The sequence below is a fragment of the Thunnus maccoyii genome, chromosome 10 (assembly GCF_910596095.1).
Source record: "Thunnus maccoyii chromosome 10, fThuMac1.1, whole genome shotgun sequence".
NCBI classification, from domain to species: domain Eukaryota; kingdom Metazoa; phylum Chordata; class Actinopteri; order Scombriformes; family Scombridae; genus Thunnus; species Thunnus maccoyii.
In genome coordinates, this window is record NC_056542.1 from 5,192,904 (window position 1) to 5,215,273 (window position 22,370).

A 22,370-nucleotide genomic window follows, 5' to 3' on the forward strand; every position below is an offset into this window, starting at 1 on the left:
TGACAGGACAGTGCAGGGACAGATGAGTCTCTTGTACTGCAAATTGCCCAAACATGGAACAAAGAATGATTTGTGGTTTTCACATGAAAAGATGTCTGAGTTAAATCTGGACTGACCCTGATTGGAAAGTTGATGTTTTTGTTCAGACAATATTACTGTTTTGTCAGCATATGAATAACTATATTATGTAAATTGCACCTGCTTCACATTGAAACTACAAAAGTATGAAAATTTGCATGGCCAGGTTCTGTGACAGCAACTCCAAACACGCCGGTTGTATTATTATTCTCATACATACACAGTAATGTTGTGTATACATGTTGGTACAAATCATTCTTGGTTTATGGTGCTGATAGCATCCCTATGGGAACGCTGGTTTTATTTATTTATTCAACCATTTTTATGCATAAAGATTTTATTGTTTGACTGTGTTCATTTGATGTTATTACCAGTTATGGCTCCAGGGTGGTTATGTATTGCCTGCGGTCTCTCTCTTGCTTTAATGTACTGTATGTGAGCAATACATATATTTAAAGGGCAATTAATATTGAACACCACCAAATCAGCACTCAAAGAAATGAAGCATAATCCACCTGGCATTCTCATAGAATTTAACAGACTTTTTGTGATTTTCTGTCATTTTTATACTGTTATAATGTTGGATGTTAATGTTAAACATGTCAAAGTTTGAAAACTTGAGGTGAACATGTATAAAAATGCTCCCTGCAAGTCAAAACCCAGAGCTTTGGCCTGCTCTGAAAGCTCCGTTTGCAAAAGTTACCTTTGTTGCTGAGGTTTTAGCAAAGGTTATTCCATGGATTGTTTGCGTTGTCCACTCACATATTTTGGATTTATATTTTGAGTAAAGGGTGGGAAGAAGAAGTGAAATCCTACTACCACTGTTTGTTTATGTAGCCGTTGGAGCTGGTGGAAATCTACCGAGGGGCATCGGGAGGGCAGACTGACAGAGACAGGACTGAACTGAGGGGGTGCATAAAGGGCCAGTATAAGATAAATAAGGAGTTTTTTTGAACTGTAAATCTTGCAAAGAGATTCTAGTAGAACCCCAGAATAAAAATATAGACCTGGAAATGTGCATGTTACCTTCTCTTTAATTCATGCCTCAAAGTTCCAGTGTCAAGCGTAACACTGACGTCACAGTCTCACTGTTTGATTGAAAGTGATCTCTGGAAATTACATTTCTGCTGAGTAGAAACTCAACAGAAATGTGTTTTGGAACAAAGATGGGACACAAAATAAAAAAAATAACTTTGAATCTTGCCTTTTAAGAATCTTTTTACTTTTGTGTTTCATTTAGAGCTGCTCTGAAACTAACCAGACTCATCCTTCCTGCAAAAAAAACCTGAGTTGCATAATAGTTTAGTCAGTAATTGTAATCTTATTTTTGTATATATTTTTTAAATCCTACCTCTCTAGAGGCTTTGCATCTTTCCTGCCTGTCCATCAGCCTGCCCGGCAACATAATTAGAGAGCTTACAGCAACAGTATCCGGCCGACGGGACTTACCACACATGAATGCTTACTCCACTGCCATTACACACTCAAAACACCACCACCAGTTCATTCTGTCCACCACTTTGGCTGCAGTGAAGTCCCCCCTCTCTCACTCTGTGTCATCTTCTTCTGTCGCTTTGAAGGAGCAATTTTTTTCCCTCCTGCTCCGCAGAGGCCTGAGGGAAGCAGCTGGACTCTGCGGGTTGCTGCCGAGGCGAGGCGGCGAAAAAACAGACAAATCAGAGAGGCCTAATTGTTTTTTAATGTGCTCGACTGCGGGGCGGGAGGGCTGGTTGAGAGACTGTGAGTGCACATGTTTGTTTATGTGTTTTTTCTCTGTGTCTGATTTGTGTGTATAAGATTGTATGCTTGTTGTGTGCGGGCGTGCTTGTAATTTAATCATCTGTGTGTGAGGTGGTGGAGGAAAGCATAGTTATATTTAATTTTGATTTCATAAAACATTACCACACACTCTCTGTGGAGCAGAGCACAATCATTGGATAATTATCATAATTTCCTGGTCTGGAAAGATGAATGAAGGTCAAACAAACATGGTGTCACCTAATGCCCTGTTGTTCTCACTGTGATTTTAGTCTTAACCTGGAAAAAATGATTTTTCTGTCAGGCTCATTTCTTTTACCAGCAAACGTAAAACACTGTCAGAACTAAGGGATATTTTGAGTATTTCCATATGAATAATGTCAATTTGACCCTCGCAAGTGCTCACTAGTCTGCTTGCAACAATGATGAACTATAATTTAAAGCTTATTCAGCTGTCACTCTGGATAAGATTGAGATGTAAAAGCTTTTTTTTTTTTTTTTTTTTTTTTTTTTGGAAATAATAAGGTGCTTCTTTTTAAAGCCATTTTCCCCCGATGGCCCATTCAGGCATGCTGATTGCTACCTGTAATAGTGTCACAGAGGCAGGCAGGGGGAAATGGTACCGTTAGTCACAGGCATCACAAAAGCCCCGAAGTGTAGCCAAACTTTTGGCTTCAACAAACAAAGGATGGAAGTTGTCAGGGTTACTGAGTGCTGTTTTTCTGCCATTATAACAGGAATAATGAGTTTTGGTGATTTCAGTTTTGGTGTTCACAGCTGCAGTGGCTGCAGCAGGTTAACATAGGTTTTTCTGATATTTAGTTGGAGTTGCTTTCTCTGTTATCTACATCTCCTCTGCTGTGTTTGGTATTGATTTGATAAGGAAAACTCAATAAGGGATAACAGCCTCTAACTGGATTCACCTTGTCCACCACATTAAAGTGTCAAGTTCATGTACAATAACTGTAATGCTGGCTTTCTTTCTAAATACCAAGGTCAGCACGTTAACCTGTTCGCAATGCAAATGCTAACATTCAAATGTTAAGCAGGTGTAATGTTTATCTGCTTGAGAAAAAAACAGGGAAAATCTCCAAAGTCATCAGGATACATTCTCTTAGGACCATGAATGTTTGTACAGATTTGTGTGCTCGTCCATGAAGTAGATTTTGAACTATTTCACAAGATAAATGACCTGCTTGACCTGCTGGTGGCGCTAGACGAAAGGTCAAACGATCACCAAAACCATTAGGGTTCATGATCTGGGCGCCATGGGTATGTGGACCAAATTTCATGTCAATCCATCCCATAATTGTTGAGCATTTCACTAAAAACCTGAATTGCCAACCTCATGGTGGTGCTAGAGAGGAAAAGTCAGGGGATCACCAAAGTCAGCATGATTTATCATATGGGGAATATTAATGTTGTCAGTGTAGTTGTTGAGGTATCCATAGAGCCATGCTGCTAGCATGCCCAAACATATAATTAATGCATGTCAAAATGAGTGCTAAATCTGCTAGAACACATCATACAAGTACAATTGTTCTATATTATATTGTCAATCATTCATTATCTATTGCTTCTACAGCTACAGTTGTTGGCAAATACATAGATAATTCAATTATATCTGCTTAAAACTACATTATAGTGTGTTAATGTATGTTATACAGTACTTATTACTTAATTGCTTTTATACTTATTGTAAATATTAAACGTGGGGTTCAAATGAAGTCTTACCCATGCGGTTTTCTTACTGGCAACAAAGCGTCTTTTCATTTGTCACACTGCAAGAAAATTATACTCTAAAAACTGTGTCTCACACTTCAAACCTCTCACCAACACCAGTGAATTCTTGATTTCCTCATAATGGCAAAACCACTTTTATCGAGGCGTCTGTCATTTTTTTGAAGACGTTAGGCTCATTGCCAAATGTTGTGATTTCTGCAGAGCTCCTTTTAAAGGCGACACTTGAAGCTTAGAAAAGGTAGAGATGAAATTACATAAAACTAGTGCTGGAACAAACCATCTTTAGAATAGATGAAAAGCTTCCGTTAATGTGTGTGTTATTTCTGATTTATCCATATTAGCGGCAACAATTAAATCTCTTGGCATTTCAGTGACATTCACGTATTTTGTCTTCATTAAGCACTTTGATTAATCACAGGATGGCTCATTTTGCCTTCTAAATCTTAATGTGACAAGTGGAGTCATCTATTAATTAATACTGAGTGAAGTCACCATCCATTACTAACAATCTCAGCCATTATAAGAGTATATGCCATGAATAAATGCACATTAGAAAGTTATGCTCCAAATTGAAATGCTCACTATTTGGCTCTACAAAATGTTTCCTGTCCTGAAAGCTAAACTAAATGCACAAAGTTACATATTGATTTAAAACCTTTGTCTCAGACAAAAATTGGACTTTTTACATTTTTACTGGAAGCGCTGGAAGCTCAGTGATAGTAATGGCAAATTAGGAAAAGATGAGATACAATAAAACCCTTTTTTATAAAAATCAATCAGTACACTAGCAAGAAAATTTTATTCACACTGAGTCACCAGTGAAAAATCCAAAATTAAAGTCTCCAAAAGGACAAAACAGTAATTAACAGAGGTGGAAAGTAAACATACGGGACTGAAGTACAATTTTGAGGTACTTGTACTTTACTTGAATATTTCCATTGTATGCTATTTTATACTTCTACTCCACTACATTTACTCAGCAGCTTTACTTACTAATTATTTTTCAGATAAAGACTTTACATGTAAAACATATCATGATGACATGTTTATGATGCATCATTATAGATTAAAGTACCCAACAGTATATTAGTGTAAGTTACTGTTTACATGTTAATGTATCAATAAAAATGGTCAAATAATAGTGAATAGTGCCATTTTGCATACTGAGTACTTTTAATTTTGATGCTTTATGTACATTTTGCTGGTAACTCATTTTTACTCAAGTAAAATTATGAATGCAGGACTTTTATTTGTAATGGTGTATTTTTATACTGTGTTATTGCTACTTCTGCTCAAGCAAAAAAAAAACAACTGGTAATTAATCTAGTAAACACTGTGTTAGCAACACACTTGCCTCAGACAGCCAGTGTAATTACAACAGTAAAGTGATCATCTTGGTCACTGACAAAAGGCTGAATGTCACAATGTCAGTGAAACAGCAAATGCTAATGTAACTGTGCCAGTATTGGTTGCTACTAGCAACAAACTCCCCACTGAAACCAACTGCTGATGGAAGATTTCTCCCTATTAGTAAGTAAGTAAGCAAACTTTATTCAATATAGCACCTTTCACAGGGCAAGTGCATCACAAGAGTAAAGCAAAAGGTACAACCAGTAAGCCCAGATCAGAGGACGTAAGTGGCCTACTGGTGATATAATGATGGAGCAGGTAAGAGATGCACATGCATGGTTCCTGACCATGCATGTGCATCTCTTACCTTAAAATGAATCCTAAACCTGATGGGCAGCTAATGTAAAGAGGATTAGATGGGTGTGATGTGAGTTGTCCTGCTGGACCTGGTCAACAGCCTCGCAGCAGCGTTCAGGACCATTTGTAGGCAATCCAGGGACGACTTACTGAGATGAAAAGGGATGATATAAAAGCGTGAATAATCATCTCTAGCTCAGGTTGTGATATATAACAGACCTGAGTTTGGCAATGTTTCTTAAATGAAAGAAAACATGAACGTGTTAACGATTTGATATATTGATCAAATTGCATAGCCTGATCACATATAACACCGAGATTTCTAGGATTAGACTGTGCAGCTGAAGAAAGGGACCCAATACACTGAGCAACCTTGGGAGCTGTGCTATCTGAAGCAATAATAAGGACCTCTGTTTTATCTGTGTTTATTTGTAAAGGGTTTTTAGCCTTTATGGCAATCAGACAGTTGTGCAAAAAACAGATACTTTGTCAGTCTCACTCTGTGAAAGAGAAGGAATGACACACAGTACAGTTTTGACTTTTAGTCTGAGTTTCATTGGACCTTTTTAAACCTTGACCAGAATTAAGTTTGTGTTACATTTATTTATTTCCTGTTGTCTCACATGCCCAAATTTGAGTGGCCCAAGTACTTTTGTTAGATAGGTTAAGATAAGATAAGATACGATAACATAACATAGCATAGCATAGCATAGCATAGCATAACATAACATAACATAACATAGCATAGCATAGCATAGCAGAACATAACATAACATAGCATAACATAGCATAGCATAGCATAGCATAGCAGAACATAACATAACATAACATAACATAACATAACATAACATAACATAACATAACAGCATAGCAGAACATAACATAACATAACATAACATAGTATAGCATAGCAGAACATAACATAACATAGTATAGTATAACATAACATAACATAACATAACATAACATAACATAACATAACATAACGTAACACAACATATGATATACTTTATTGTCCCCTTAGAGATTTTTTTCTTAGGCTCAGCATTGCTGCATCACAAAGCATTTATGTCCAGAAATACTGAGATACTCAGCAATGTCCTTACAATCATTCATACATGAAAAAAACAATAAAACAAAACAAAAAGCGATCAAACTAATACAACTAATAAAACCAGTAAAATAATATCTACACCAACTACCAATAATTGTGCATGCTGTGCCAATCCGCAAACTCATGCATTTCCAGTGCAGCAGGGCTGACAGAGGCCAACCTGGAACTGTCTTCTCCCTCCAACCAAAGCCATGTCTTTGATGAAGCAACACATGTGAGATTGTGCTTTTAGTTAGAGAGCTCTGTTTTTAATTTCTGTACTTTTCGAGCTTGTAACTGAATCTCTGTGGTTTAGTTACGTAACTGATCATACTTTCATCTAACAGATATCAGCCTCACTGTTAACTGATCACTCTCCTACAGCCGTATCGTAGCTGTGTTTAGTTACGGCGATGCATAACATTAACGAACACCGACGAACCACCTGCAGGGTTTTAATTTGAAGTAGTCGTGCAACGTTATCTGTTTTTACATACTATTTTGCTGTATTGATCTATTCTGTACACACCATATCTATTGCATGTCCTGGAAGAGAGCTCTGTTGCTCATCCTGAGGTCTCTGTTGCTATTTTGTGGTTCAGTTTTAAACATCGCAACAAGGAATAATATAAGGAGAAACAGTCACAGTGAGCTGTTAGATAAAGAGCTGCAGGCGACAGTCTAATATTGCTGTATTTTTTTTATTTTTTTGCAACCCAACACATGTCCAACTTTTCATCACGGAAAACAAAGCCTTTGACTTTGCCACGCTGTCCTGTGAAAAACTATGACTTGAATGGTCACAGTTGCTCAGTTTGGTGCGAGTTATCGCCACCACAATCTACACACAAATAAAGCTGACTTAACATAATAATAATAAAGTCAAAAGATCCACCATGAATAAGAATAAGTAATAGAATCTTAAATCTGCTCTTTTCTTTTAATTCTAATCTTTTTTTTTTTTTTACAGTACTTGAAATGATTAAACAAAATGCCAAAATGAGCAGAGTGCAATTTGTCCTTAACAAGAAGATATTTATTATTCCGGACACTAAAAGTGATCCTTGGCTGGTACTTTCATTTTAGTTCATCAGACCCTCGGCAGAATATTAATTGCGGACACAGAGTCCGGGGGTGACGTTTTTCAGTGCAGTACATTTTGTGTAACACTCATGTACTATGTACTGTACAGTCAGAACACAGTCTCCTACAGGAAGACTTAAATATCTTGTCATTACAGCAATGTTCACCACTTATTATGGAACACAGGCTTTGTTTATTTGTCAGTAGATGGTGTTTGGGTTCATTAATGACATTACGATTGCAAAGAACTGCAGTACCGACTGAGAGGAAAAAAATTAGAGACCATCTGTTGTTCGTGCATAAAGAAAATGAACATGAAATGATGTTAGAGTTCAGAATAACACTGTGTTTCCCACAAGAAAGAATGGCATTTTGCATCTACAGACATGTTCTTTTTTGTGGGTTAATCTTAATAAGCTAAGTGCTCATTGTCGTGGAGGTTTTTTATTGCTCTTCCCATGTGATCTCCTGTCAATTAAACAGTGTGGGTGGTACTGTGATATGTTTTCCTTGTTTTTTTCTGTTAATGAGGATCAGTTTTGTTCTTTTTCTGTTTAGTAATGATGGCTATCATTGCTCATAATAACTAAATACCTTTTTATTTGTCACACTAGATAAATGTAAAATGGAAATGCAGTAAAAAAGGTACCAGACACTAAGAATTTAGAATGGTTACTGGGGATCTTTCCATGAACTGGTTGTGTCAAGAGAGAATAATGTGCAGTATATATATGTTAATATATAAAATATTTCCTAAAAATAGTTTGACTGTCAGACATTCCTCACCATTGACCTTGATCTTTCCCCTCCTGAAACTGTACTCCTCTCCTTCTCTTTTTTCACGATCACATATGCCACCAACATGTTGTGTCACGCTACATGTTAACCGTAACAATTACAAATGAATCACAAATAAAAAAAACAATAAAACAGAGGAGGCTTGCAACTTTATATGTAAAAACAGGTGATTTCAATGATTTTGTTTGCATGATGATCCAGTAGCTAAACTGTAGGTGACCTGACTGAGAGCAGATGCAACAGCACCATATCCAGGACAACCAACTCTTTTACTTCTTGTTTTTGTTTACTCTTGTTGTTTGTGATAAAACCCTATAATAGTGACTACTAACGCTGTAATAGCCAGACACAAATATCTAGCTAATGTTAAGCTAACATTAGGCACTGGTCCTACATTTAAGTGTGATTTTTGTGGCAAAACTTTTTTTGAACTGTGTTTTCAAGTGAGTATGGCTGTGATTTATTGCCTTTAAATCCAAATTTTCATTTTTATAGGAATAAGAATATGCTATTTCTTGTTCAAATTTGCAAAGCTTAATTAATTGTTTTATGGCTATTTGGAGCAACCAGGAAATATTGTCTAAATTGTAATGTATTATCAAGCAATTGCCTTCTGACACATTCAGCAGACACAGAGCAACATTAGCAATCACTTGGAGATCCACCTTCAATATTCACTCTCCTTTTAGCTCCTCAGAGAAATATATGACTCTTTAGCTGCTAGATGTTCTACTTTCTTCACCAGCTAGTCGCTAATTTTGTCTGCTGTTTGGTGCGGGGGCACGTAGTGTAGTGTACAGTGGGCTTATCAGAGCTTATCGCAGCTTTTTTGCATAAAACTGCTGCCTGATGCTGCTGGAAATCAGGTTGATGAGAGCACCGATGCTGAACAGTGCACATGTGTGCCAAAAATCCAAAGCTATGAGCTAAAAGAGGCTAAAAGGCTGCAGAGTTTGGTTACAATTCTCTGTAGGTGAATCACTGCGAGCGACCCCGATGACTTGATTCAATGTTAATGTAAAAATATTTTTAGTGGAGCTTCAAGGAGCAAAGTGCAGCCTGATTTTAAAAAAAGTACTTAGTATATTTCATGGTTGTATCTGGCTCTCTTCTCTGCATGAGAACAAAGCAACAATGGACATTTTACTCTCCATAATATGCATTTGCTGTTGCCTGGTACCCGCCTCCATAACAACAAACTCATTGCACTTATTCATGGTGGGAAAAAAAAAGGCGGAAAAGAGAGAAAGAAATAGCCATCAGCACTCAAAGACAAATTGGCGTTTATCCATTGATGTATGTGCAGCAGCATATGCAAGGCTTTTCTCGGTTAGAACCGCATTATTAAGTCAAATTAAACAGTGTTCTGCACGCCGGAGCTGAGTGCTTGACCCTTTCTTGCCGGAGGAGGCCATCTCGTTGTGCTGCACTATGAGGCCCAATTGATCCTGTCTACAGTTTAAATAAGGCAATCTCTGGACTAATGCACCCTCGCCATTGAAGATGGCAGATTTTAATCTCTCTTATTTTTCTCACCACAGGGCTCACCCACCCTGAGATCCTCATTAACACTCTTGTAACACTGATGAACTTGTTCATCCCACACTGACATTGTCTAAACTTTTTTTTTTGCTCCCCCGGCTTGTCTCCTTAGCATGTCATCGTCGGGTGTTGCTCTCTCTTGTGCCCCCTCTTCCTTATCTCGCCTCCGTTCCGTTGCAGTTTTTGTCTGCCGAACTCTCCCTAATCCTCCCTCTCTATTTTTGTCTATCTTGGACTTAGTGAGGAAGACTGAGGGAGAGACTGAAAAGGAATTACAGAGCCCTCAGTGTCATTGAAGCCACTGAGACTGACAGTGAAAAGCCAATAATGAGCCCTCCATCCTTATTTTCCTCAGACACTAACCAGACTCCTCTCTGTCCAGCAGGCCTGGTCGTTCTGTGGTTCAAAGTTCATTTATCTTACCGTACCGTAGAGACTGTCACACGCACTTTCACCATGACTCACCCACATAGCCATTTCTGCTAAATTAATCTAATTAGGTAAACATTTTGGATGATGGATTTTATGGCCCTATTCTTGTAGCAATTACTGAGTTTCAGGACTATTGATTTATTTCACAGCAGAGCTTTAGTAGATTGTGGTCAACCTTGCCAGGAGGCAAAGTACAGTATGAAATATACTGTATATCCTCCAGTAATTATTGTGAGAGAGGTGCACCGCGAGTCATCAAGCAAATACCCTCCCTCCACGCAGCCATCGATTGTTTGTGGCGTTCAACACATCAACATCTTGTATCAAGTATCATTTCATCAACAGGCATGTTTGTGAACCGTTCTGGCCTTAAACAATTCACTGCCGGGCGATATTTGCTGTGTTAAGCAAGAAACTGGATTGACCGTGTTGGGTATGCACTACTTATAAAATCAATGGCATAAATATGACTCAAACATAACAGAATAAAAGCGTGGCCGTTGTAGCAGTGTGGAAAAAAACAAGGGATTTCTAGACAGACTTTTATATTAAAAGCAGAAGCAGCAGCAGCACAGCAGAAGATGAAAGCATAATGACTTAAGCTGGTATTTAGGGTTATCTCATTAAATCTGTAATGCATTAACAACAATCTGACAACATATAATTCTCTCTCAAACCTTTTGTTCTTGTTTCACTGGGTCCTTTCTGAAACAACACCCCCGCTGGATAAGTTAGTCCGGAGGTTGCCAAACATGGAAAGATTACCGCAGGATGTAATAAACCTTATCTGTTCAACGCAAACTGGATTACAAAAGCCAGAAAATACCTCAGCATGGCTTATCATGGTAACATTGTGCAGATTGCTGCAATTGATTTGAATAGCATGTTGCTCGAGGAGGCCCATCCAGACTCAAAGCAGATGGTGATAGCACAGAGGTGGAAGTAATTAAAATGGTTAATCCTCGGTGAGATTGTGTATTGACGCCTTCCCACCAACTGTATTGAGCCCCGACTACAGGAACTCTCACACAACAATCCAAACAAGGGCAAAAAATAATACACATCTTGCACAAATGTTGCTTTGAATGATTTCTTACTTCTTCTTCTTTTTTTTTTTATCATGTTCACATTTGTCATGATGAGTTCATTGTTGGCTTGGCACAGTGAGGGCACAATTGCCAGACATACTGTGGTTATGATTTTGGACCTAGTCTTGGCTGCAGTCAGGATGTTTCCATGGTGAGATTAGTTTATTAAACTGGTGGATCCAGTAGGTGCTCTGCATGCATTCACTGAGCACTAAATCTGCCCAAAGCTCAGTGCTGTTTATTGTTTTGGGGTAAACTTCATCCAAACTAAATTACTTTTTTTCCTTTTGAAACTTGTATGATGTGCATATTTTTTGATAGATTGTGTTATTATTCATTGCTCTCAGCTGCTCTGGTCCTATTTCTTTCACATAACCATATCTAAACCAAACAAAAAACCTCGTTATTTAGTGTGTTCAAGCCTATTGCTCTTTTCTGGTTTGCACATATTACCTTTATGAAAGATAGACACCTAGGCCCACCTTCTCTCTTTCTACTATAAAGCCGTAAATCAAGATACTATAGTGGAATTGCAGTTTAGTGGCCCATGAAAAGGCGGATATAAGACATCATCTGCTCTTTACTGTGCAACAAGCAACATGTTAACACACCTGTGCGGTCACTGGTAACTCCCTGAGACAAATGTTGGCATTAGGTGGACTTTAAAAATATTGGTGGCTGTAATGTCTCAGCTGAGTAACTATTTATATTCACATTGTGCGACCTTCAGCGAAATGCGGCTCATGCTGGCCATTGGGAGCTTAGTGGTGTGTGCAATAGAACGCTGAGGTACATTAAGCCAGCAACGAGGTACACGGAGATTGTCATAAATGAGATCTAACCTCAAGTGTGACTTCAGTGTGTCTCGGAGCGAAGCCACAACCTTAATAATGGCAGACTGGGTTTGGAAAGGTGCCATATTTCAAGGTCTACGGCTACTATCTGTCAAGCATTCTGAAATGACACTAGCCTTTGCACTTGAGGAAGGGAAATGTTTCAAAAAATAATTTAAAAATGGCCGCATATAGAGCTACAATGATTTTATTCACTACTGTAACCATAGCAAATAAATAGGACTGTGAAATGAGTGCATCAGATTCAGTAGCAGTGATAGACACAATATAAAAGGAAGGGATGGTACAAAATATAGTGTATGATCTGCAGAAAATTACTGTATGTATAATGGTCCACAAATCAGGCAGTTCTGACGCAGTAATTATGCCTTGTGGTGACGAGGAATCATCTGATGTAGAATTATGCAGCTTCAGCCGTCAGGAGGATGTTAAAACACGCTGACGGAGCTGACATCTGCTGTTGTGACAGGTGTAAGAGTTTACTTTCATGAGCTGCATGAGATACAAAGACACAACCACTTCTTAGGGCCATGATGCGCTTGGACTCAGCGTGAAGTTTTGTTGAGACAGCAGTCCGTGCCAAAACTGGAGAGTAATATTCAATAGTGGATTATTAGTTGCACACGCATACAGAGTGCAAAAAAAAAAGAGGAAAGATGTATCCTGAAGCTTTTACTCTTACACTATTTATTAGTTTTAATCCCAAGACTGAATTTGGCCAAAAAGTGTTTAATTCCTGGTCCTTCTAATGATCTGTCGGCTTACTCTTTATATGCTGGATGTGGTGTCAAGATGCAAGACACTGACGCTTCGTCTTTGCTTTGCGCATACGCAACAGTCACTTCCATTTTTAAACAACTTTGAAGTAGTATTTCCTCATTAACTCCAAAACTCTTAATCTTAAAGGCTGAAAAAAAATGGTTTAACGACCACGACCGAAGTTTCACTCTAGGAGGGAAACATTTACATTAATTTTTTTCTCCTCTTCCCACAGCCATTAAAGGCATCTATTTTGTTGACAAAATAGTTTTACTTCAAGATCCATTTAGTAGCTGCTCTGCAGCTTTCAACCTAATTGCATAAGTCTGATTCTGAACACCTCCAAGACTTCTCATCTATTTAGACTTAAAAGCTTGAGCTTGACAGACTATAAACTGAACTGTCAAGCGAGATTTTTATAAGATCAGTTTCTACTCCTTAATACATGCTTTTCATTGCCTGCTTTGAGTAACGAAACAATTGATGGTTAATTAAATTAATTGATTGGCAGAAATTTAAGTGATTTTGATAATCGCTTTAAGCAATAGTTCAACATTGCTCCAGGCTAAGAGATAATCCTGTGCATAATGTACCATAAAACCATAACTTTGTTTGTATGAGTCTTTAAGAAATTAGACATAACATTGACAGAGCTGGGCTCGCTATTTCTAGTCTTTATGCTAATCTTAGCTAATCGGCTGCTGGCTGTAGCTATATATTAATAGTTGTGAGTGGTATCAATTTTTTCATCTAACTCTCAGCAAGAAGGCAAATAAGTGTGAACTGTGTGTTGAACTATTCCTTTGAGGGGTTTTTTTGTTTTGTTTTGTTGTGTTTCTCATGGTTCCAGCTTCTCAAATGTGCAGATTTCCTTCTTTTCTCTCTTTGTTTCATTATAAATGTAACGATTTGAGGTTTGCAATTTTCTTTCATCGAATACATTTAATGTGCTTAATGAAAAAACAATGAAACCATGATGAAAGTTATCATTAGTTGCAGCTCTACCAGGTACACATCCCTACAATAACACTTGCTGGAGCTACACTTGTTCCCTGAACTGAAGGATAATAATGATCCTTTACTTCCTTGTGATACAGATCAGATTGAACTCTATTTCTGTCTTTAAAGGAACAGAAGCCACAATTATCCAGCATTGTGTTGTGGAGTCAGGACTTAAAAGTACAACTTTTCACCTTTAAATAGAGAGTATGTAACCACTCCTTCCTCCTCAGCTCTGTGTTACTACTGTATCTAGATGAGCTGTCTGAACTCTGAGTGTTCCCATTGGCAAACGTCTGGCTATTAAGCCTCCACAGGCACTCAAAAAATACGCTATGATCAAAGCCGGTGTGCAACAAGCAGCGCTGACCTTCATTGTGTTTGTGAATGTTGAGCTGTCACCGGCCTTTAATGTATTAGCGCTTTTCATCTTTGTTGTCATTACAAAATGCTTCCCTGAGACTCAGATACTAAAACCAAATACAATCAGTGAAATCGACAACATTTCATTCAGTGACAGTATAAGAGGAAAGGAAAGAATTTGCGAGACTGAAACACTGAGACAAACATCTAACATGATTCATGCTAGTCTGTTCAGGGTTACTGCAAATAATACACTTTACACTCAATGACTCAGAAAATGGAAACCTTGTACAATGAAATGCTATCCAAATAAAAAAAACAACACTGCAATAGATTAAAAATGTGACTCTGATTAAAATCTATGGTTATTTATGGGGACATTAGTTTCTTAGAGATCATCACAGGTCCACTCTGGTCAGGTCTGTGTAGGGTCCCGTGCTACATCTGGGAGTCTGGGATCTGTCTAATACCTGAGTGGATCCAAGTGGTTTTTATCACACACGTCATCATCATCACAGGAGACAAAATGTGTTTTAATTAAAGGCAGATGGCTGTGAATTGCATGGGAAAAATGACATGACTGCCGCTCTTTTCAAATGCTTGTTAATTGATAGCGCATTATGCTGTTGCCATTGTCGGTTTTTTTCTAGTTGAGTCTGCTGAATTTTTCATACTGTAGATCCGATTGTCCTCTGGTCCCTGTCTCTTTTGTTGAAAATAAATGTATGCGCATTGAATTTTGGGCCTAACATTTAAGACCCAGGAAGACCTCTACCTCTGAAAGCTTGTGCTTTTCTATCCTTATGTAACAGGTTTCCATTAAAGGAGAATTCCACCAATTTTACATATCAAAGTCTTTTTTTAACAGGTCTTGGGAGGTACTACTGCATATGTGAAAAAAGTAGTATAAAGCCTTTTGAGGCATCTGCTGGGGCTGAAGACTACAAGTTTGAAAATGACAAAAACTCTGTGGGTCTGCAGCCCGCTCCTCATCTCTGCTTGAGGCTAGCAGCTCCAGGCTACATTAACCACTACTAGTATAACACACCCAAATCTCCAGCAGAACTGATAGTGGTGGAGTTGCATTGTGGGTAACATAGGTGAAAAGTTCTGCTCCATTGATTTTAAACTGTCCATCATGACTCCAACAGTGTCATAGGAGTGAAATGCTAAATCGTTGGAGCACTTTTTAAATAATAACTGATAATCTGCTGCTGGACCTCTGAAGACCGTTGTTATATTGGATTGCATTATACATGCAGAATGGTGTGTTTTGACCGCCTCAGTTTACATACACTGGGGAACAAAGGTGGGATTAATTACAGGGTTGTTTCTTTTTTGGATTAGATTACATTGTGCAGGTGTTTCTATCCCCGCGTGTATGCTAATCATACAATGCTAACAGCCCAACTGCACATCATCAGCACTCAGATAACATTTTGCCATAATATGCATGTGGAAAACAAATGGATGACTTCCTAACAATTGCCGTGGAGGTTTCCTGGACAGCACCATATCATTTGACACTAATTACTGGTTAAATGGAAACTGTGGTACATTAATGTGATAATTAATCCATTCCTATTCCCTTTTTTAATCCGTACATAGCAGGACAGTTGAACATACAAAAATGTTCAATTTGTCTCCGGGCAAGCATACAATTTAAAGGTGCGGTGTGTAGAATTTAGTTGCATCTAGTGGAACGGACTTGGCAGAAATAGAATATAATAATCATAGTTATATTTTAATCAGTGTATAATCATCTGAAAATAAGAACTGTTGTGTTTTCATTAGCTTAGAATGAGCCCTTTATATAATCATAGGGAGCCCACCATGTAGCACCTCCATGTTTCTACAGTAGCCCAGAACAGACAAACCAAACACTGGCTCTAGAGAGGGCCTTTCACGTTTTTCGCGAGTTTCGCAGTGACTGTAGGTTCTCCTACAGGCTTAGAAGGGGAGAGGGATGGGGGTGTATTCAGTCTGTTGCAATCTGTCCTTTAACATACAGTACCAGTCAAAAATTTGGACACACCCTCCCATTGCCTTGAATGAGAAAGTGTGTTCAAACTTTTGACTGGTACAGTATTTAGAGAGTAAAGTTTCTGATAACAATGTAATGGACTGTGTTCATGTTAGTGTTTAACTGTTATGATTGTTACTGTTAGTTTAGTTCGGACATAAGGTCTGCTGAGATGCAGTACTGATATTTACAGACTGTCAGTGAACATGTCGTTGTCAGCTTAGATGCTGTAAGCCTGTCAATCATGTGAGCTACCTCTAACAGTGATCAGCAGGAGATAGCACACCTGTAATTGGCTAGAAGTTGGGGGGGGGGGTTGTTCATTCTTCCTGTTTTGGCGCCCGGCAGTTAGTTTTTATGTTACGAGAGGCTAAGTGTGAGAGGCTTGTGAAGAGTTACGGCAGCTCTTTTGTTATTTTGCCGCTGGCTACGGCCCACAGTAGCCTGTGTTATTGTGTGCAATAAAGTTGCAGCGAAAACCAGCTAATGTCTCATCGCCTGCTTAAACAAGGGACGTCACAAAAAATTAATAATGGATAAATATTAAGTTTGGTTTAAATTGAGTAAATACATCAACAACTGCTTTTAAACTCCTCACAACTAAACAAAAACCAAACTAAAAATGCTCTATTTTCCTTATAAATTAAAAGAAAAAATTAAACATTATGAAGTACACTTCCTAAATTTTGCTTAAATTTCAGAGATATTCTCACTCTTAAACAACTCAATAAAACCTCATGCTTTGCTTTATTTGTGGATGACAAATAGAGCAACACAGGAAAACTGGAGAGGCTGAAGTCTTCATTTTCCTCAAAAAAAAAAGGCAGAGCTAGCACTCCTGCTGTAATTTATTTTTCCATTGTTTTATAGTGACATTTTCAATGTTTACAAGATGCTACATATTGTTGATTTAACTTGAACTCTTCACCCAAATTCATAACAGTTATTTCTCCTCTGCCCTGTCAATACATTTACATATTTTTCTTGATGAATAAGCTAAACCACAAATGAATGTAAATGATCAATATTCATCAGAAGATGAATTACCCCTCATTATTGGATGTACGTGTGGATGCTGTGTGTGTGTGTCTTCAAGTGGGGTTGGGAAGGCTTTCAGGAGCCTGTGCTGGCATTCATCAAGTCCTTCATATCGACTAGAGGACTATAATGTAATTTCAAGAGTAAAAAATGATGCACAGTGTAATGCACCCATGGCACACTGTATCAAAAGCCTATTATTCAGCAACAACTTGTCATCAATAGCTCCCAGACATTTTTTCCAGCTGCTTAGCAATGTTAAATGGCAACATATTTGTACCTGTGTAATCAGAGGAGTGTAGACTCTGATTTTGGTTTGTCTGCTTGGTACAGATGGTCAGCACTAACCTTTCATTATCTCTTCCGGTGAAATAAAGAGACCCAAAGAAAGGTAATACAATTACACAGAAAGCAATTAGTGCCACGCTCTCAGTGTTGTGGAACTGAGGGGTGTAATTACGCAAATGAGGTTTGTGACGGCTATGAATGTCTGGGATATGAGATGACGCCATTACCCGTCCTTGTTTTTTTTAATTAGTGCTTTGCTCACTTTTTGCTGCAACATTAAGGGTAATGTTGCAGTGAGGAGAGCGAGGTGGGGAAAAAAAAAAGGATAAAGCTGATGCACAGAGGCGCAGTTATCGTAACTCAAGCAGTGCTGTTCCTCTGTCACTTAATGTAGCATGCAACATCAAAAGGTTGTATCCAAACAAGGTAATACATCATCTGACAGGTCTCTTTATTTAAATGAAGACTGCTACTTTGAGAAACACTTCACAGCTGAATGTTTTTTGCGGTGGAATTGCTTTTGTATATTCTTTATTCTCTATCTTGTCTTCAGCAGCCATGACACATTCCTCCGACACTTCCAACACCAGTTCTTCAGGCTAAACTAGAAAACTCTCATTTTTTGGTATACAAAGGTGATCTACACACATATACAGTATAGTAACTTTCATCCCTTCACCTCCACACGCCCAGAAATCATCACCTGCAGGAGTTTCAATGTCACTTCAAACATTAGAGCAAATTCTCAGTTTGAAATTGTGTTATTGTGCAAATTTAATCCATAATCATTTGAATGGAAAACATGATTTTGGAGCTTCACTCATGTTATGATATAATGTATTATAATTTTTTTTTTCTCCGATTTTCTGAGTTATTTGATCTAATCTGTTTCTGTCATGACTTCCACTTCATCCTCACAATCACCTCCATCAGATTAATCATTCATTTATTCATTCCATTTTCCTCTCCACTAACTCTAACTTGTGTTCCCAACTTTACCAGTTAACTGAACCTCACCTGCCTACACAGTTCCCCTCATTATCCCATTATCCCCAGTGTATATATAAATATATATCTACCCAACAGTCATTTGCTAAATCGCCTATCATGTCCCCTAGCTGTTCGTAGCCCTTTTGTTTCCTGTAGCAACCTACAAATCTACCCACCCCAAAGACCCAGGTCTAATTTGCCAAAAATGTCATAATTTCTCTATGAAATATTGAACAATTTCCAAAGTTTCTGACAGATCATCAGATAAAAAAAAACCCTGAACTTACAAGTAGAGCATTTTTTTGGCATCAGCAGGCTCTGCTGAAGACAGATACATTCATGTATTGCTTCATGGTGGGGGATGATATGCCAAAAAGATTGTGTCCAGTTTGTGCTGTTGGCTCGCTTCCTGCACTGACTTCCTCCCCTCAGTCTCAGCTCTTCTCCTTTACTCCCAGACAGCAGAATGACCTTCCTGCTCCAGTTATTACAATAGAATCAGTCCCTGTCTTCCACTCGTAGGCCGAAACTTACCTATTCATCTGTTCAGTACACATCGTCTCCCCTCTGAATCATAGCTGTCATTTCCAATTCCTTTCTCTCATATAATCATTCAGTAGTCACAGTAAATGGTGTTGAGACAAAATATAGCTCCAGGTATACAGTAGAAATCAAATTAATAGGTCACCATTCCCCAGCAGCACTCTTTTCACATATCAAACACAGAAGTGGAAGTCACCCAGTCAACTTGCACTAATTCCTTCTTTTGGAGAGATTTCTGCTTAAAGAACCTGATTCATTCTTTTATTACTTTCAATGCAGAAATCCAAATTAAGTGGATCTCATCACCCTTGCTGGAGGGGTTGTGGATCGGTTTGGGTGGACCACACACATATTTTCAGGCTTTCTTCATCTATCCAGCCTTTTTTGGAAAGAAGTGAGTAGTTTAGTTTCAGAGATTCTAGACCTGAAATCTGATTTCTTTTTTTTTTTTTTTGTACCTTGGAAATATTCTCAAAGGTCTAAGTTAAAGTGACACATATCTTTTGAAGATTTTTTATTGCTTCAAGTTGAAAAAAAAACTATTACAAAATGCTGGCTCCAGAAGAACCATCCCACAGCTGCCTTTCATACCAGTATAATCAATCCTATTCACTCAATGGAAAAAATGACTTTTACCCTTCATCTTCAAAAGGAGAAGAGGGATATATTGGAAAAAATGATAGTTTTAATAATTATAGAGTTTTAATAATTTCTGAACCTTTCTGAACCTTTTTAAGTGCGTCATGAACTCTACCTACGCTTTTTTCTTTTGTCAATTGTGCTGTTTTGTCCCAGACCCCATCTGTTCAACAACCTCATACTATAAATAGTCATAATACAAAGATTAATAATATACCTTGTTTTGCTTTTATTCTAGTGGTCTATGGGGACAATGTGTTTTTTTTGGGTAGGAGGTGACTTTTTGTTGCAAAACCACAGTCGGTCATTGGGGCAAAGTTTGACAGGCTGCATCCTATCCAGCTCTCTTACATCCATTGTTAAATTTAAAAGGGAGGAAAGAAGACAAAAAACCGCACTGAGTAAATGATCTCCCACTGCCAGCCAACTTGTTTCTCTCTTCCTCTTCCATGATGTGTGCTCCAGATAATGCTACTTCTTTGGCTACACGTTTACAGTGTTCAAAGAATAACTTGATTTATTATGCGAGATGTCACGCAGCATGCCGATGTTGTCGATAATTCAAATTTGAAGTTACATTTCAGGATAGTTAGAGTACTGTAACAGCACACAGCAGTTTGCAGGATCACAATGAGGCAAAGTGAAGAGATGTCGTACACACTGCTTTTTTAAATGCTATCCACGGTGCTCAAATTATGAAAGTTGAATGCAGAAATAACACTAGAAGATGCAATGCACATAACAAGCGGTTAATGCTAGGTTACATTCAGAGGTATCATGGGAGCCGGCTGCTCATCATTATTAATACGCAGAGAATGTAAAGAGGCACTGCAGAGACACAAGCTGCTTTGAGTCAACATATTTTGAATATATTATTACAGTAACAAGCATAGATGCAGTAGTTATGTTTAAAGGTATCCATAGCTACAACTGACATATGTGTCTGTGGCGCTTATGACCTATTTGTACGATTTAATATCTATGATCCCAACAGATGACAACATTCATTTTAGTAGCTGGTAATATTAGCAATATAGGAATCCAAGCTCTCATTATGAGTCACTCTTTTTGTGAGCATAACTGGAAGAAGAACTTACAGAGAGAGGCAGACCATACTGAATGACATCATCCTCTCTGTGTGTATCTGTACCCTCTCTGCCCCCTCCGACACTGAGAGTGCAGTCCGCAGATCTGAGAGCCAGGGGTCCCGGCCTTTTGCAGAGAAAAGCTTGCAGCGGCTCCCATCTGTCATCAGCTCAGCAGCCAAATGAGGCTGTTCTTTACTGGGAGCCAACAAGATGGATGGAGCCACTTCATCACGGCTGTATGGGGCCACAGTAGAAGCACTGCACTGCATGTCTCTTTGACAGCCAGCCCTCCCCCACTGTGCCTCCCTATGGTTACCATCAGGGCAGTGTAGAGTACAGCTAACTCATTAGCGGTGCTACCACTGTGGCTGCAAATTTCATTTATTAAAGAATTATTTACACACATCGACATTAAAGGAGTGTTTGATCCTCAGATTGCTCTGCAGATAATTTTACACTATTAAGAGTTGTTTTGTAATGATGGGCTGTAATTTATGTCTGCTTTACCCACTTTCTCTGAGCCTGGCTGGTTTACTTCTGCTTCAGTTATCAACTTCCTAGAACTCACAGAACGTCTTATACTGCATGCAGGATGTCTGAATGTGTAATTAATAACTTGAAAAATACTTTGAAGCAAACAAATCAACATAGACGACATTGCAACAAAGCCGGGTCACTTGGACGTTGGATTTCCTGTACATCATCGTCCACTCTTGTTATTTCGGAGAAAGTGGCAGTATTTATACCGTTGCTTCCTCCCAAGACACAAATCCTTTGAGCTGCCACGGGTACATGTCTGATTCTGTTCTCACTGAACAGCATACAGCTGTGGAACTAGAGCGATAGCAGCATATGTTGAAAAGCTGAGACTACTGATAACGAGCTGGAACTTGTCCAAAGATAAATGTATACAAAACATAAGTCAGCTCTCAGGCTAACTAGCTTGCTAGAGATTTTCAGCATCACTCTATTCATTTTTTTCACCAGGTATGTGCATGTATTAAAGAGTACTCACATACCCATATGTACATTAAATAACTTATTGGTTGCTGAACATACTGACTGTGAAAAGATGACTTCCTTAGAGCGGTTTAAATGTATGTGAGGGATTCATGGAATGCCTTCTTCTTAAGTTCATCTGAAAATAATACAAGGTTTCAGCAGTCTGAGTTGAGTTGTCAAATCAAGTGATTATCTTCCAGAGTTTGGTATGAAATCCCCTCTTTGTGCTTCCACAAACAGTGTTAGTTGAGCTGCATCAGTGAGACAATAACATAAAGAGGGAAATTTGTACTAAAACAGTGTAACTTTGGGAGACATCTACTTGATTGATCTAATTCTGTAGATTTTTTTCACCCATCACTAATATGGAAATTGCATCAAGAAGGGATCTTTATATGGGCAGTATGGACAGGAGGAATACAGCAACCAATACCCTTTCCCTCAATGGTCGGCATTTTTTCA